The sequence below is a fragment of the Biomphalaria glabrata genome, chromosome 6 (genome assembly GCF_947242115.1).
Source record: "Biomphalaria glabrata chromosome 6, xgBioGlab47.1, whole genome shotgun sequence".
Taxonomy (NCBI): domain Eukaryota; kingdom Metazoa; phylum Mollusca; class Gastropoda; family Planorbidae; genus Biomphalaria; species Biomphalaria glabrata.
The window spans coordinates 3,168,461-3,185,691 of record NC_074716.1 but is presented as its reverse complement, the minus strand read 5'-3'; the positions used below and the strand labels follow the sequence as shown (position 1 = coordinate 3,185,691).

Here is a 17,231-nt window from a genome sequence, read left to right as displayed (position 1 = left end):
TCCACTGCTATTTTTAATTTACATAAATGATTTACCAAATTGCATTAGTTCAGGAACCGTTTGACCAATCTTGATGAAACTTTGAACAAATGTTCCTTGGGTGTTAACTGGAACCGTGACGTATGTATAGTAGCCCGAAAACAAACTAAACACCCACAAAAAAAAAGTTGCCCAACTCTATGAAAGTATTAGTATTTGATGAATCAAGGCCATGTTTACCAAGTTTAGATCGAAAGGATATAGATCTAATTTTTAAAACTACACTTTGCACAGACAGTTTTTTACTTTGACACATGAAAATACAAAATATAGTCTATTGATTTCATTATTTAATAAAAATTAAGCTTCAAATTTGTGTTTCAAAAGCATTTTTACATAAATTCGTTCCTTATATCTGCGAATTTAGAAGTGCTGACAATATACATTCTTTCATTAGACACTACCCGAAATGTTACACATCTCTCTATTCCTAGGCCTAAAACTCTTAATTCAACTCTAAGCAGTGGCGTAGCATTCATAGCGCGAAGTGTTTCAATGAATCCGGGCCCACTACCGTTAGGGGCCCACAGCCAGTGGCGTAGCAGCAATGGGGCGGAGGGGTTGATTGCACTTGAGCCCATGACTCTTGACCAGTTAGGGCCCACGAGAAAACTTAGGGATGACACTAAAGGAAATAAAATGATTATATGTTTGTAAAGCTGAAAAGCTCCCTCAAAATATCCTAAAAGCAGCAAGAAACTTGTATTAGTTTTGAAACATAAAGCGTGTTTTAAGCTAGAGCTAATGCACCAACGGCTTTGATTAGTTACTGTTAGTAAATGCTTTTCTATTTTCCATCAAATTTGTTGTAATTATAATTTATAATAATCAAATGTTAGGGGGGACAACTGTTGACAGATCGTCCCGTTCTTTTTTTCCAAGCATGTTCATTAACCAATGATAGAATTGGTATTAAAAAAGGGGCGGGGGGAGCAAGAGAGAGAGAGAGTTTGGTTTAGAAAAACATTAATGTGTTGTACAGAAAGATAAGGAAAGGGGTAGGGTAACAATAACAGTGAGGTCTATAGGGATAGCCCGATGGTCACGAATGAATATTTCGACACATCTGCTAATTATTCATTTTTTACAAAGCTTAATATGTTTCTTTTATTTTTTGTATTTACAATATTCAATTTCAAATTTCTAATTGATGCATACATAAGAACAGCTTATAATAACTTACAAAAAAAAAAAAAAAAACAATAAAAAAGAAAAAAAATGTTGCAAAAATAATATAAATAAAAATGAATGCTAAAAACTTATAAGTCTATAAAAAAAAAATTAAAATATAATTATATTAAATATAAAATATATAATATTTAAAATATAGTTTGGCATCACTTATTTTAAGGAACACTTTCAAAATATTTTGTGAATGTTTTTTCACTTATTTCTGGACATTTGCTGTCATCGTTTTATGGACCTTTGCAGTCACCTTTTTCTGGTTCTTTGCTGTCATCATTTTTTTGAACCTCTTCTGTCATCATTTTCTGGACCCCTTGCTGTCACCATTTTATGGATCTTCGATGCAGCCTACTCCGCGATCATACTGTAAATCCTGGAATATGACTTTGATAAAAATGTTTTTTTTTTTTTTTTTATGAAATTTTCCTTGCGTTATTATTAATTTAGAATGATGCTTTGTGTGTTTTCTTTGAAGAAAAAAAAATAATAAAAAAAAAATAAAAAAATAAAAAGAAGCCCAATAAAGAGGCCAAGAGCCCAAAAAAAGAGGCAACGCCCAAAAAAGAGGCATAGAAAAGAGGCAAAAGCCCAAGGATTCCTAGGATGTACTAAGCTAGACAACTGAAGTCAAAAGCTAAAAACCTGAGGTTTCCTAAAAAAAAAAAAAAAAGAAAAAAAAAAAAAAACACACACAAAAAAACGAAAGAGGCAAGATGGCCCATAAGAGAGGCCTAAGGCCCAAGAATTCCTATGATGATAAAGCTAAAACTGAATAGCGTAAATTCTGAGGTTTCCTTTTTAAATAAAAAAAAATAATGGTGATCAGTGCACACAATTATGATTTATTTCTATCGATAACCTTGGCTGGCCAACAGTGTTATATATTTACTTCCTTGTCTTTTGTGTTATTGTAAGTCTGAGATCTTAACTAACTAAAAAAAACATGTCATTTTGAAACCCTTTATCCGGTCAGGTTTTGTAAAATAGTCCTAAGTCCCCATCACATTGTTTGCTTGTCTTCTGTATGTTGTAAAAAAATGTTATCAGAATATAAAAAAACAGGAGATAATATGTAAAGAAGTATAGTAATAATATTAAATAGTAGGCAATCAAATGAGACACAAGGTATTTTACTAACTTAGCAATGTATGCAAGTGAGACCTGGACACAGACTAAGACATCTGAAAATTTACTTAATACTTGGGAACGAAAAAATTCTTAGGAAAATCTACGGTCATACAGGATGAAACAGGGTGAAGGACACGCACTAACCATCAGATATATCAATTGTATGAAGACCCACCAATAGTGAACGAAATAAAAAAAGAACAGACTACCTTGGGCAGGTAACCTTGAAAGAATGTGGGAAGCGTGGTCGAGAGCGCTTGAACTTGGCTTGGCTACCTAGAAGGGGGCTCGAGGTTCGACACCCGACTCGGGCAGAGTTGTGTTTACTGAGCGCCCAAAGACAGCACGGAAAACCAACTCTTAGATACCCCCTCCCCCCCACCGGTCCACATCTGAGCATAAGCATGAAAGTAGCGCTATATAAAAGCTAAAATGATAATAATATAAGGGGAACGAAAATCGTAAAAACCAAAAGGCAGACCCCGAATGCGATGGATTGATGATATGGAAGCAGATCTGCAACAGCTAGGGGTTAGTGGATACGAAAGGCTCAGGAAAGATCCGAATGGAGGGATGTGTTGAAGCATGCCAGAGCCCTTTATTGATCCAAACAAATGGAAATTCAGTTTGACTACAATGTACCTCATTCACCAATCGTAAACAAACAACATTTAGTCACGTGATCTTATTGATAAATCAACGAAAAAAAAACTGTCACGTGACAACCATCACGAATTAAACATGAGATTGTAAATTATATAGAAGACATAGAGCACCACGTGGCTAAATGTTGTTTGTTTACGATTGGTGAATGAGGTCCATTGACAACCTCAGCGTAACTACTGTACAATAACAATATAGATGCACGATATAGATGCACATACGAACAACATTCACACACGAAAAGAAAACCCATACACACTCATAACCAGCGCTTATAAATAGACTTCTATGTTACGTACTTCTCTATGACGACAGAATGTTAGTTTTTAATGTTAGTCATCCAGGGTCTATTATTACTGAATATTTTTAATTTTCTTCTTTGATATAATAATTATGTTTTCACAGAACTGGATGCACGAATTAACGATTGTGTTTTAAGTTCATCTGTCTGGGCAGTTGTTTACAAACATGTCCCAATCTGCTCCAGACAACAGCGTCATCAGACCGTGACTGGATGGACTGTACTTCGGGTTTTGTTGTTTTTAAAACCGGCTTGTACATGGGTGTAAGATGGATCATTGTGTGGTCCTACTCTCCGAGGGGAAATGACGGTCGAGATGTGTAGGCCATTTTTATGTTGCTATAACACATGTCCAATGTTTTACCGTGCCTTGTGACAATTAAGACTATAAGTTGACAAGTGTTGAGCTAACGAAAGATGATTGCAGTCTCCCATAACTAGTCGGACAGCATCAGAACTTATAGTCTAAAGTATATGTACAATTTTTAGTAAATGTTTTGATTCTTTCTCTGTGTTGGCTGTGGGTGGTATATACACAAATATGGCGTAAAATTGTGTAAGCTCTCTCGGCAGGTAGTATAGCCTGAGATTGTTACATAGAAGTTCAATATCGGCCGTGCAAACTTCAGTTTTGATTGAGATATTGTTGACACAGTATACTGTTTATTGACATAAATGGCCAGTCCTCCTCCTCTTGTTTTGCCACTATCTGTTGTCCTGTCTGATCTGTACAAAAGAAACGCATCAAAGTCTACTGATGTGTCGGGAATTATTTCATTTAGCCATGTTTCAGTGAGACAGATTAGCGAGTTTTCACGGAATTGGTAGAAAGGTCTGCAGCAACAATCAAGTTCGTCCATTTTGTTGTTTAGTGATCTAACATTATGTTATGTATCGGCCATTTGTTTCCCCAAGATGGCGGGTGTGTACATAGATTCATTGATGATCATATTATTTATGCTATCCACTGAAACACTGGTTTTTAACATGCACACTAATAATTTAGTCCAAAACAACAATACTTTTATTCCCTGAAACACAATAAAACAATATGAAAGGAATAATAGAAAACAAATGCTGATTATGTCACAGTGTAATCAGGTCGCCTGACGAGCAGCGCCCCGGAAGTAGATTATAGTCCATTCATTTCATATTTTAATCATTTTTAATATTCAAATGTGTTTTCCTAAAGCATTTTTCATACATTCGTTTGCTATAGCTGCTAAGTCATATTGACATACATTTTAATTTTGTTTTTAATAGTTCCATTCATGATTCCGTACATCAAACAAAAAAGATCCCCCATGCGCAGAAAGAACTCTATCCAAGCCAATATTTAACTCTAGATTAGTCTAAAAGTCTAGATCTAAGCTATCTCTAACTCAATATCTAATTCAAAGATGATAGATCTACTTTATACTTTAACACATGAACATACAAAATAAAGTCTATTCATTTCATATTTTATTAGTTATTCAAATATATGTAGGCCTATAAACAAATGTTTTTATTTTAAAAATAGTGTGGGAAGCGTGGTCGCGAGGCCAAGTGCGCTTGAACTTAGCTTGGCTTGGCTCGATCGGTTCGACACCCGACTCGGGCAGAGTTGTGTTTACTGAGCGCCTAAAGGCAGCACGGAAACCAACTCCTAGATGAAAGTAGCGCTATATAAAAGCTATAATAATAATAATTAGGAATTAGGTCGATTAGCTATTTCGATACTCATACTATTTTTACATTCACGCATTCGCTATACTTATTACATTATTATTTCGTTTAATTGTTTACAAAACACACTCAGTGACTATATCGACGGTGAAATGCAAATTTAGACCCGCGGGCCGCGGGTAACATACGACGAGTATAAGATAAGAAGTAGCTCACACAAAACATCATAAAAAGATCATAAAGCTTAAATTATAATATTTGTTCCTCTGTTTGAAACCCCCTCAGCTCAAGAAAACATAGAGAAACTAAAACAGACACACAGAAAAAGAGAAAAAAAACACAAGAAAGCAACCTAATATAATACCAAGAAAGAAAAAAGGCCTAGTTCGTATTCCGCATGCTAAAACAACTTCATTAAAACGAATTTCTTTTACGAATGGGAAATATATGACTTAATACAGTTTATGAATTTAATTAGCTTGTAAAATGGTCAACTTTACGATTCTTAAGGAGTTTTACTAAGAATAACAAACATTACAAGTTAAGATAAATAGATATACACACAATAAACATGAAATAGGTGTAGAACCACATGAATATGTAAGATGACTGCATCCATCCTATACAAACGAAGAGTCGTGCTAATAAGCCAGAAAGAAGAAGAGATGATATTAGTTAGCTAGACAATGCCAGGTCAGCTAAGTCCAGATGTTATGGACACATGACAGGAACCGATTGCATTGTCACATGTCATTGCAAAACAAGATACGATGTGACATAATATAGTTGAAGTATAAGGTTCAACTTCAAGACTCTCGATTACTTTTTGTGAGATTAACAAACATTATACGTTAAAATAAATAGATATACACACGATAAACATGAAATAGGTATAGAACCACGTGAATATGTAAGATGACTGCATCCCTCCTATACAAACGAAGAGTCATGCTAATAAGCCAGAAAGAAGCAGAGATGATATTAGTTAGCTAGACAATGCCGGGTCAGCTAAGTCCAGATGTCATGGACACGTGACAGGAACCGATTTGCATTGTCAAATGTCATTGCAAAACAAGATACGATGTGGAAGACATAAAAGAGGGATATTTGATCTTTTTGTCGATTTACATTTACCTTTACCTTTACCTATTCCTTAGTCTGTTGGACCGTTGGGGCACCAGGCAAGATTTGTCGACCGTCTTTCTCCATTCCTCCCTTTTTTTTTGCCTTGTTTAGAACCTCTCTCAATGGCAGGCCCGTCCATTCTTTAAATGTTGTCCTCCCATCGTTTTTTCTGTCTGCCTCTTCTCCTTTCCTGGCACTGTTCCCTGAAAGGAGGTCTTTGCGAGCCCCGTAGATCTTGTAAAGTGGCCATAAGTTTTAAGCTTTCGTCTTTTTACAATAGTTAGCAAGTCGTCATGGGCTCCGATCGCTGCAGTAACCCTGTCTCTGATTTCATGGTTTGTGATGCGGTCTTTGAATGTGATGCCTAGGATCCTTCTGTAGCATCTCAATTCCATTGCTAGGATCCTCCTCTCTAGCTCTGCATTTTGTCGATAGCGGGTTAATAATACGAATGCAGTATCTTGCCTCATGTGTATGAACGATATGTCGATATTAGTATTGTTTTTAAGTATATTCAAGATTGTTCAAACGTAAGTGAACAAAATGTAGAATATATTTAGCATCGGCTATATTATTTCATTCATGTTAATTTTGGGATATCTCAAAGCTGAAATTGGCGCACCATATTTATCGAAGCAATGGCTAAATGGCATAAAAAAATATGAATAGGTTACTATGGCAACTATTATAAAACATCCTGTTCGACTTCGAAGAGGCAACATCTAGTTATCGACGGAAGATTTTGGCAATTTATTCTGAGAACAAACTCTGTTCATATATATCAGGGGCTCTCAACCTGTGTGGTCGCGACCCCCCATGGGGGTCGATTGACGATTCGCCAGGGGTCGGCTAAGACCATCGAAAATATGGATTGTTATTGTCTATTCTTTTCTATTGCTGTATGTGTGTGTGTGGGGGGGGGGAGGGGTCGCGGCAAAGTGGGGGATTGTAAAAATGGGTCGCCGAGCATAAAAGGTTGAGAACCGCTGATATATAAATAAGTGTGTTAGTTGGCTATAACAAAGTAGACCACTAAAAGGATGAATGTGGGAATGTGGGAAGCGTGGTTATCATAAAGTTTTCGAATAATTTTGCGCCCAGGGCGATTGATCTGCGAGCTCCCATATCTGACTCGTGTCTTGAACTTGGCTTGGCTTGGCTACCTAGAAGGGGGCTCGAGGTTCGACACCCGACTCGGGCAGAGTTGTGTTTACTAAAGGCAGCACAGAAAACCAACTCCTAGATCTCTTCCCCCTCCCCCCCCCCCAACTGGTCCACAAATGAGATTGGAACAAAAAGCGCTCTGAGCATGCTCTAAGCATGAAAGTAGCGCTATATAAAAGCTATAATAATAAATAATAATTTCAAACTAATTTCTAACTGTATAATAGTTTAGTACAACAGACTTCAGTACAACATCACAACTTGATCTACACAAGTCAAATCAATTATGTTCTATTAGTTTTAAGTTTTTTTTTTATTTTTTTGCTAACCAGTTATTTTGTGAGCACCCTATATATAAAAAAAGATTTCTATTTGTGCTTTCTATATAGACTGCCCCCTTTTGGGGGGGACATACCGAAATATTACAAAAGTTTGTTAGGAAGCTGGCGGTTTTTTCGCGAATTCAGTTTTCAGGTTGAGAGTTCGGTCAAAAACGTGTCTAAGCAAGAACCTAAAAGGTAAAAGGAACCTGTGTACGAAATTAATGCGAATCCCTACGGCAGTTGATGAGATCTCTTGATACATAAGTCAGTCGGTGAGTGGAATTTTGCGCTTATAATATAGACATAGTCCAAAAAAAAAGGAAGAAAAATAAAGTTTCCTTTTCAGACCATGCGGTCTATAGGGCAGATGCGGTCTATAGATCATCTGTTTTTGTGGCCCACGGTTAACGAGGGTGCCATGTGGCCAGCACAACGACCAACGCCTTTAATTTTCCCTGAAGATACCGACTTTAAAAATACCAAGCCAAGGGCTTTACCACTCAGCCACAGCGCAACCCAATTACGTTGGTTGGAGTGTGTTAAATAAGAGAGACTAATACACAGAGAAATAAGAGAAAGAGAGTGTGAGAGATGTAGAAACAAATTCAACTTAAAAATAATCATCTCTATGTCCAAGATAATTAAAAAAATATCTTTAAAAAAAAAAAGCAGAAAAAAACAAAGCTTATATCACGTGAACCACTCTGCTTGTGAATCACTTATGAAAATGGATGGTTGTTGTTAGCTTCAAACTTTAAAGAGGCGACCTACACAGTAGAAAGGGGGGCTAATTCAACTTATATCACCACATCAGTAAAGTACAATTTCTTTCTTTTGTTCGAGATACCCAACAAAATAATTACTTACCAAAAGTTAATTGACTAATTGACTGGGTTTTTTTTTATTTGATTCTTGTATTGTCAGGTAAAAGAAATAATTGTGCGAAATTTCAGATTGATCCGAGATTGGGTGTGGGTGAAATAATGTGTACAAACTTTTGGCCAGGCAGACAGAGTGAGTTGATATAAGCTTTGTAATAAAAGCAGCAGTTTATGAATTCCTTTGATTCTCTAATATCACGTGATAAACAACCACGAATTTTATTGGCAGCCAATAGGGTCACGCGTCTGGTTGTATATAAAATTAATCTTTGATTCTCATTCTCGAAATACATTGACCCTTCAACAATCTTATTTCTCAAAGTATGTACTTCTAGTACTTTCTAGCTTAATAATAATAACAGTAACTAAATGATGAATCAGCCGCCATGTTCGTCTGCTAAAGCTTTCTACAGTGACCAGGCAGGGTAAAACAAAAAGCTTCCCCCCAACTGGGAATTACACATCAGTCCCCCCCCCCCCGGTTATAACGAGTTTTACAAAGTAAACAAACGCCCCAGTGAATGATAATTTTGCGCCCAGGGCCATTGATCTGCGAGCTCCCATATCTGACTCGTGTCTTTGGTTTGGCATGGCTGCTGGTACCTCAATATAAAGATCTTTTGAAGCATGTATGTTTATTTTTAGAACTGATTTAAATTCCGTAACTCATTTAAGCTTTTGTACTTAGTACTTTAACTGAGTGTATAAACCAGAACTTTGAACCTGTGATAGGGATTCGAAGTATTTCAACACAGCGTTGGATTTTAGTATTTGAAATACGAGAGAGAAGGGTAAGAGAAAGAGAAAAAGAAAGAGAGAGAAAAGACAGATAGAGAGAAAGAGACAGAGAGAGAGAAATAAACAAAGAAAGAGATAGAGAGACAGAGAGAAAAGAGGTGGAAAGGAGATAGTGTGAATTAAAAAGAGATTGGAGAGAGGATAGTTTGGGAAGAGTGTAGGAAAGAAAAGATAGAAAGAGAGAGAGGAGAAATAAATAGGGAAATATATTGTTATAACTCCGCTATGCGCACCGCCATCCAGGCTAGTGCTAGAAGGTGCGCACTGTGATAGACTACACCTAAAAGGATGTCAACATGAGAAAGAGAACGATTTCCGCCCAAGTAGAGAGCCAATATGGAGAGACTGTGCCAAAGAGAAAATGTTGTTTTGTGTACCTGTGATGTCGTGGAAATAAACATCTGTGTCTTGTTGAGTTGCCTCCATTAAGTTATTACAATATTAAAGATAGAGAGAAAACTAGTTTGAAAAAGAGAGAAAAACGATAGAGAGACTGATAAAAAGAGAAAGAAAGAGCGAAAGAGAAAACAGAATACACACACATATATATAATATTGTTAATAGTGTCTATGATAGCAAGTAAGTAACTGATACCCAAGCATATATATATATATATATATCAATGTTAGATTCTCCTGGGGACAGTCACTATTAATCCAGATATAACCAGATCATACAAGCTAATGAGGAAAAGAGGTCATTTGACCCACATTTGGGAGACGATCTTTAACTACGATCTACTTAGGAAAGGAAGATCATTTCAAGATCAATGTGATGTTTCATCTTGTTTTATCCACCACAACATCTAATTGTATTGACCACAGCATCTAATTGCATTGACCACAACATCTAATTGCATTGACTACAACATCTAATTGCATTGACTACAAGATCTAATTGTATTGACTACAAGATCTAATTGTATTGACCACAACATCAAATTGTATTGACGACAACATCAAATTGTATTGACCACAACATCTAATTGTATTGACCACAACATCTTTGTTTGTAAAATGTTTTACATGTTTCGGATGTTCCTTCAGAGTTGAAGATAGTTCACTTCCTAGTTCAAACCTCCCGCGGGACGACGGGGGATGGGAGGGGGCAGGGTTTGAACCCGAACGACAATCCAGCGCGCAAACCACAAGGGCAGCCATCCTGAAATCCCAAAGGAAAATCTGCTATAGTGCATATACATGTTTCATACTCTTTTTGACTGCTCAGACTTGCTGATCTCCGTCTCGAGAGATCTAGGAAACCGAAAATTCTCGACCTGTATGGTGACATGTATGCACTACGCAAGACAGCATGTAGGTGACAAATAATTCCCGGCCCCCTCCTCAGGCGCGGGGCCTGGGGCAGTAGCCCCACTTGCCACCCCCTAGGGCCGCTACTGCTTGGGCATCAGTTACTTACTTGCTATCACTATCACAAATGAAAAACGAATTCCGACTATGATGATAGAGGATCCCATTAAAACAGAATGCATTTCTAAGTTTCCATTTAGGTGCCACTCATGGCCGCCCCTGACCATTCCGTGCGCCTATCATTTAATATGAATGAAAAAAAAAACTAGCGAAATCCCAGATGAAAATCGGCTATAAATCAAAGACTGCATCGATTAGTCTTTCTCTAAAAATAAGTCGTCGGGATCGATGTCAGAATCGATTTCTCCCACGCAACTGTTTTCGTTGTTTCGATACTACTTGTAAATGTTAACTCTGGTGACCTCATGTGGATAGCGTGGGTACACCAGGAATGGCAATCCAATGTCAGAATAGCTCTTTCTACTTCCGGTTCATTTCGGTTTAACCTTTCAGTTTTCTATTTTAAAAGATAAATGTATAAGCAATGAAGACTACATATCCTTGCTCCTTAGGTTGATGTCAAGGGAAGATAATAAATAGTAAAAAATAATATGGGTGCTCTATAGAAGGCAATTAAGGCTTCTCTAACGCTTCCGACAAAGGAACCTTCGCTCCATAATGGTCGAGTGCGCTTGAACTTGGCTAGGCTTGGCTACCTAGAAGGGGGCTCGAGGTTCGACACCCTACTCGGGCAGAGTTGTGTTTACTGATACCCCCTCCCCCCCCCCCACTGGTCCACAAATGAGATTGGACCAAAAGCGCTCTGAGCATGCTATAAGCATGAAAGTAGCGCTATATAAAAGCTATAATAATAATACGCTGGCAAGACTACATTACAAATAACCTTGTTCTGCTGGTGGCCGGTGTAGGCAATGATTGAAGTACTAAATACCATTCGACTGCTGCGCTGGGTCGGACACTTATCCCGCATGGGAGATGACCGCATGCTAAAGGCAATCTTCTTTGGCGAGCTTAAAGGAGAACGGCGTAACAGACTATAAAGGTCAACTCAGGTGCCATTTTGCCCTCACTGGCATAGAGAACGAGAGTGGCCAAAAGTGGTCGTGTGTTGACCTGAGGCCTGTGACCTTCGTTTTTTTATTCTACACTGATGTGTGATTTCCAGAATGTGACGATAGATTGTTTATTTCTTTGTAATGTTTGACTAGGGCGTGTGCTATAACCGCTGCTAGGTAATATTCATAGATCACAATTGTTATGTAGATTGGGGTGCTCTTTAGAAGCGATCCCCATTTTGTGTAATACTGTCGTTATCCTTAATCTTCGGAATCCCATTGCCATTAGGGACTCTGATGCACACAACTCAGCTCGAATCAAATCTCAATTCAGCTCGAATCAAATCTCAACTCAGATCGAATCAAATTTCAACTCAGCTCGAATCAAATCTCAACTCAGCTCGAATCAAATCTCAACTCAGCTCGAATCAAATCTCCACTCAGCTCGAATCAAATCTCAACTCAGCTCGAATCAAATCTCAACTCAGCTCGAATCCAATCTCAACTCAGCTCGAATCCAATCTCAACTCAGCTCAAATCAAATCTCAACTCAGCTCGAATCCCATCTCAACTCAGATCAAATCAAATTTCAAATCATCTCGGATCAAATTTTAACTCAGCTCGAATCCAATCTCAACTCAGCTCAAATCCAATCTCAACTCAGCTCGAATCAAATCTCAACTCAGATCGAATCAAATCTCAACTCAGCTCGTATCAAATCTCAACTCAGCTCGAATCAAATCTCAACTCAGATCGAATCAAATCTCAACTAAAAACTTAATAGTCAACATCGGCCTTTCGACTCGTGCCCAGTAGCGGCTCATGTCACTCGCATTTATTTACAAGAGTCCCGCAGCTGACTCTCTCGAAAGCTATTGAACTATCATGTATTTGTTATCATGTTCATTTAAGGCAGGCCATTCCTCCAACCCCCAATGCTTCGGACCTAATCTCTATTCTCACACTCCTATAGTGTCCGCCTTTAATTCCCAGAAATTTTTTAATTTGAAGAAAGACACACACACATACACTTAACTCTAGTACAAAGAAAATAAAACAATAAAACGCACAAGTAAAAAAAAAAACACAGATCAAAACACAGAAACCCAACAGAAACATCAAATCTTAAAATAGCTTTACTAATGATGACGCGTGAGAGTCTGGGGTATTGTCCAGCTAATTTGGGTGTTTCTAAAATAAGGCGATACACTCGGTTTCATAGCTACTTACCGTCAGTGCCGCCTCCCACGCACTGCGGATTCTTTACCATCTGTTGAACGTGAAGCCACTAGGATGAGCTGGATGTGGCGGTATATCGCTAAGACTCAGCTGCGATTCATTTGGGAACAATGACCACTGCTGAATAGTTAAACAAGAGGCGGAGGGGTGGGAGAGAGGAAAACGATGGCTGGCCATGACGTCAGAGGTTGTGAAACGGTGTTTCGATAAATAAACACATCCCTTTTTATGATCCCACCCCCGCAAAACAGTTACGTAGATGGCCTATACTACCGAGCATTCTCTAATAATATTGTTTGTGTAAATCAATGGAAGTAATTAACGCGTTGAAGAAGAAGCCATTTACATGTATTAATGGAATGTTTATGTCCATCATAAATATTTATAGCCGATCTTTACCTAATATCAATTATCTCCCTTCATTTCCTTACACGTAACACACGCTTGCCAACTCTAATATATTTGTTTTGAGAAATAAAAAAAATAAAATCAATATTTGTCTAAAATCGAAAATTCATGTGTCGGCGATTCTTATCTCTTTGTAGCTCTTATATTTTATTATCTTCTATCAACTTATCATATTTAACTCTTAACACTTCTATCACTAAATTCAGCTCTTATAATCCTCTATTATCTATTACCCCCTCTATCGTATATTTAAGTATGCGTGAGTGCGTGTGCGTGAGTGCGTGCGTGTGCGTAAATTTCAGAATCTAAGTGAAAAGAATAAAGTCTCTCTATATCTGACTTGAGTGAATGAAGCCTCTTGATGTGTTAATTTGAATGAAGGGAGGTCCTCATATCTAAGAGAAATGATTAAAGCCTCTCAAGCCCTCACTCAAATGGAGTTTGATGATGATGATGAGGTGAAATGATTAAAGCCTCTTTATATTTAAGTGGACTGATTGAAGCCTCTTTATTAGTTCATGTATGAAGATCCTCTATATGTAAGTTGAATGAATCAAGCCTCTTTATAAGTCCAATGTATAAAGATCCTCTATATATACGTTGAATGAATCAAGCCTCTTTATAAGTTCAATGTATGAAGATCCTCTATATTTAAGTGGACTGAATGAAGCCTCTTTATAAGTTCAATGTATGAAGATCCTCTATATGCACGTTGAATGAATCAAGCCTCTTTATAAGTTCAATGTATGAAGATCCTCTATATGTAAGTTTAAGGAATCAAGCCTCTTGATATCTAAGTAGCATGAAAGAATGTCCTCAAATCTATGTGAAATGAAGTTATTAAATAAAGGAAGTACTAACATAGAAGCCAATATACCTGTACCCCATGTCATAGAAAACTTACTCCAAGACTAGTTTTAAAAAAAAAGAAATTATTGTGTACATTTAGAGAGCATGCGCACTTACGTACTTCCTGTTTCACACCCATCCTTGGATGTCAGAAAAAGTTCGAACAAAAGCTTTAACCTCGACCAATCATTTATTTGCAGGGAACAAAAAGGAAGACAAAAAAAAAAAAAAAAAAGTCACAGATATAAAATCTAAGAGAGAAAAAGGGTTCCTACTAGCAAGCCTTGATTGACCCGGACTATTTTTAAAGCTGACAAGAACTAATGGGTCTCTGAATAAAAAAAAACACTTGCTCGTTGGCGGCGTTCCGGAATAAGTTAGAAAAGAGAGCGCTCAAAACATTGTAACTATAAATCTTTATAAAGCTTTATTAAGAACGACACTCGACTTAGAGAAAATAATAATTACAATATTCTACCAATACAACACTTTATATTCTGGTTGGTCTGACATCGGGATGCCAGAGAGTAGAAACGTGCTTTTTGTAGTGAGCTAGATTTCGAGAGACATACCATTTTATATTATTACTAAAGACTACTACATTTGTTTCTTTTCATCTTGAGTTCAACTTTTCTGTATTGTAATAAAAATTATATTTAGTTTTATTAAATGGCAATTTATTCAAGTTATTTCAAGTTTTACATGTTAAAAAAATAAAATACGACTTCATCAATTTATTTATACTAGCCGTTTGGAGCTACAAACCAACGACCGAACCAACAACATAGCAATTAACTTCCTGGCTAATTACAATTACCTTGTATTTTACGAATTGATTGCGTAGCTAAAACCCAGTGTCTAATGCGTAGCTTTCTCAAAAGGCACTGCGAGTTCTGTATCACATCTTGTCATACTTCTGATTCTCCTTCATTGGGAGTTACTTCCCTTTTTTTTTTTTGTAACAGTGAAAATAGATTCAATCCATTCTTTCCGAAGCTAATTGAGTTCACACAATAAATTTGCATATTACATTATGTATATTACGTGAAGTTGGTTTTGTTTCTTGTTAAGAAGCTACATTATTGATTTACATGAAAGTTATCGTCCATTGCATGTTGCATGGCCAAAACGCCGACCTTAAGTTAGGGCAAACTAGGCAGCCGCCTATGGCCTCCACATGGTGGACTAAAAAAATATTTAGAGTAAAGGTCACCAAAATCTTCTTGCATCCTTTTATTCACGGCGGGCCCTGATGCTCATATCAAAACTAAAACTGTGGAAGAAATATGCAAGAACTACTCAACCATTTTTTAATCAAAGGCCCATTTTTTGCTACATTATGCCTGATTCTTTTTTCAACGTAAAGAATGGCTTTATAGAAAGAAAAAAAAACATCACTGTCATTGATATTTGTAAGAAATTTAATTAGCATTGATTTTGTTTTTAACTTTCGAGGTCCACACAGACAGCTCCACTCAAGTCTGATTTCCCATTGTAACCACAGACACACCGTTTTAATTAGTTCATTAAATATTGCTACGTTTCTTTCATGTTTCGCTCTGCGCTTAATGATGATTGACTTATGGTAGAGGTAAAGGTTAAGGTCGCATAAGTCTGGCTTCACAGAAGCATTCTGAGATTAGCTCCGATCTCGAAGTTACAAAAATAATTCTTTTTAAACCAAATCTCTCTTCCATTACGTGACAAGGTTCTATTTCTCTCCTTCCCAGCATTCAAAGCTAAGAGAACTTCAACGAAGCAATCAAGTTCAAACAAAGTCTAATAAGCACTTTCAAAGTATTATCTAGGTCGACAAGGGCAAATAACTCTAGTCAATTCAGACGGCAGACGTGCTTTAGAAAAATAACGAAAAAAAAAATAATGAAACTATTAGAAACAAATCAGAACAAGTTCGTTATAAAAATAAATTGCATAGAGAAACTCGGGTTGGTACATCCAGATAATTTATAATTTATACTACTAAAAAGGTTGTATTAGTTATGATCCATTGTTGTGAGTTAATTTAGGACACGGTTGATTTATCGAACTTGGTTTGGCACAAAACTGACCCTTGGGGGAAATGTTATGGAATAATTAGCCCTGGCTCCCTTATTGGAAATCGTTGGTCGTTAACGCGTTGGTAGACTGGCCATGAAACACGAGGACTCATACTATCTTTGCGAAGGGAACAAAATATAACATTGCGACAGATATTGCGTGGGCGCAGTGGAGTGCTGATGATTGGGAAAAGTGGGGCGGTAATTGCCTTTGTTACGTTATTGTATCATTTTAAATGTGTCTGTATGGTCATGAACGAAAACACAGAAGAACTCTCTTTTGAAGGAGGAACAATTTAAATTTTTTTCTTTTTATATTTTGAAAAAAATTATAACGTTCAAAGTAGAGTTTTATCCAGTGTGGCCAACGAGCTGGTCATTCTTTTCCCCGTGATATACACAGACTGTCAAATGTCTAGGAAAATCGTTAAAGCCGTTTTCGAGAATCACGCCCACCCACACTTTACCCGGCCAGGAGGTTTCGCCCACTCCGAAAGTGTGACTCGAATAGAGCTTCTGTAATAAACCACACTAACTCTATGCCGACGTTATCTAGACTTTATATTGCGAATAGACAAAACGTTTGGAATTCGACTGTTTCTAGGGTTAAAGTCATACATTTTTTTTAGATACAAAAGTAAATTTAAAGGAATGCAAAAAAACACACAATTTTTTTTATATTCAGGCTGGAATTGATTAATTATAATGTTTGATATCTAAATGAGGAGAATAAATGCTACTTAACGAGAGATGTGGATGTTTATATGGAATTAATCCCCTTATTACGCCTTGACACGTTTTTTTTTCTCCCACTTCCCATTCTCGGATCAAACTGAAATCACGGTCAAACTAGAGATTTCCCAGTGTGGCCAATGAGATTCTTTACCCAACGTGTACGATCTTCGTTCGAAGGGGATTTTACGAGATCTTCGTTCGAAGGGGATTTTACGAGATCTTCGTTCGAAGGGGATTTTACGAGATCTTCGTTCGAAGGGGATTTTACGAGATCTTCGTTCG

The 17,231-nt window shown here is 37.1% G+C and overlaps 1 protein-coding gene across 4 annotated transcripts in view; it reads right to left on the bottom strand.

Moving 5' to 3' along the window:
* The window catches only part of LOC106061432 (uncharacterized), a 73,563-nt gene that overhangs the window by 54,221 nt on the left and 2,111 nt on the right, over positions 1 to 17,231 (bottom strand). The window contains exon 1 of one of the 4 annotated variants that reach the window (XM_056034103.1): positions 12,892 to 12,910. The exons of the other annotated variants lie outside the window; for them this stretch is intronic. The gene's annotated coding sequence lies outside the window, so the exon portion shown is untranslated. Of the gene's footprint in view, positions 1 to 12,891; positions 12,911 to 17,231 lie in introns of those variants that run through there. 4 annotated transcript variants of the gene reach the window in all.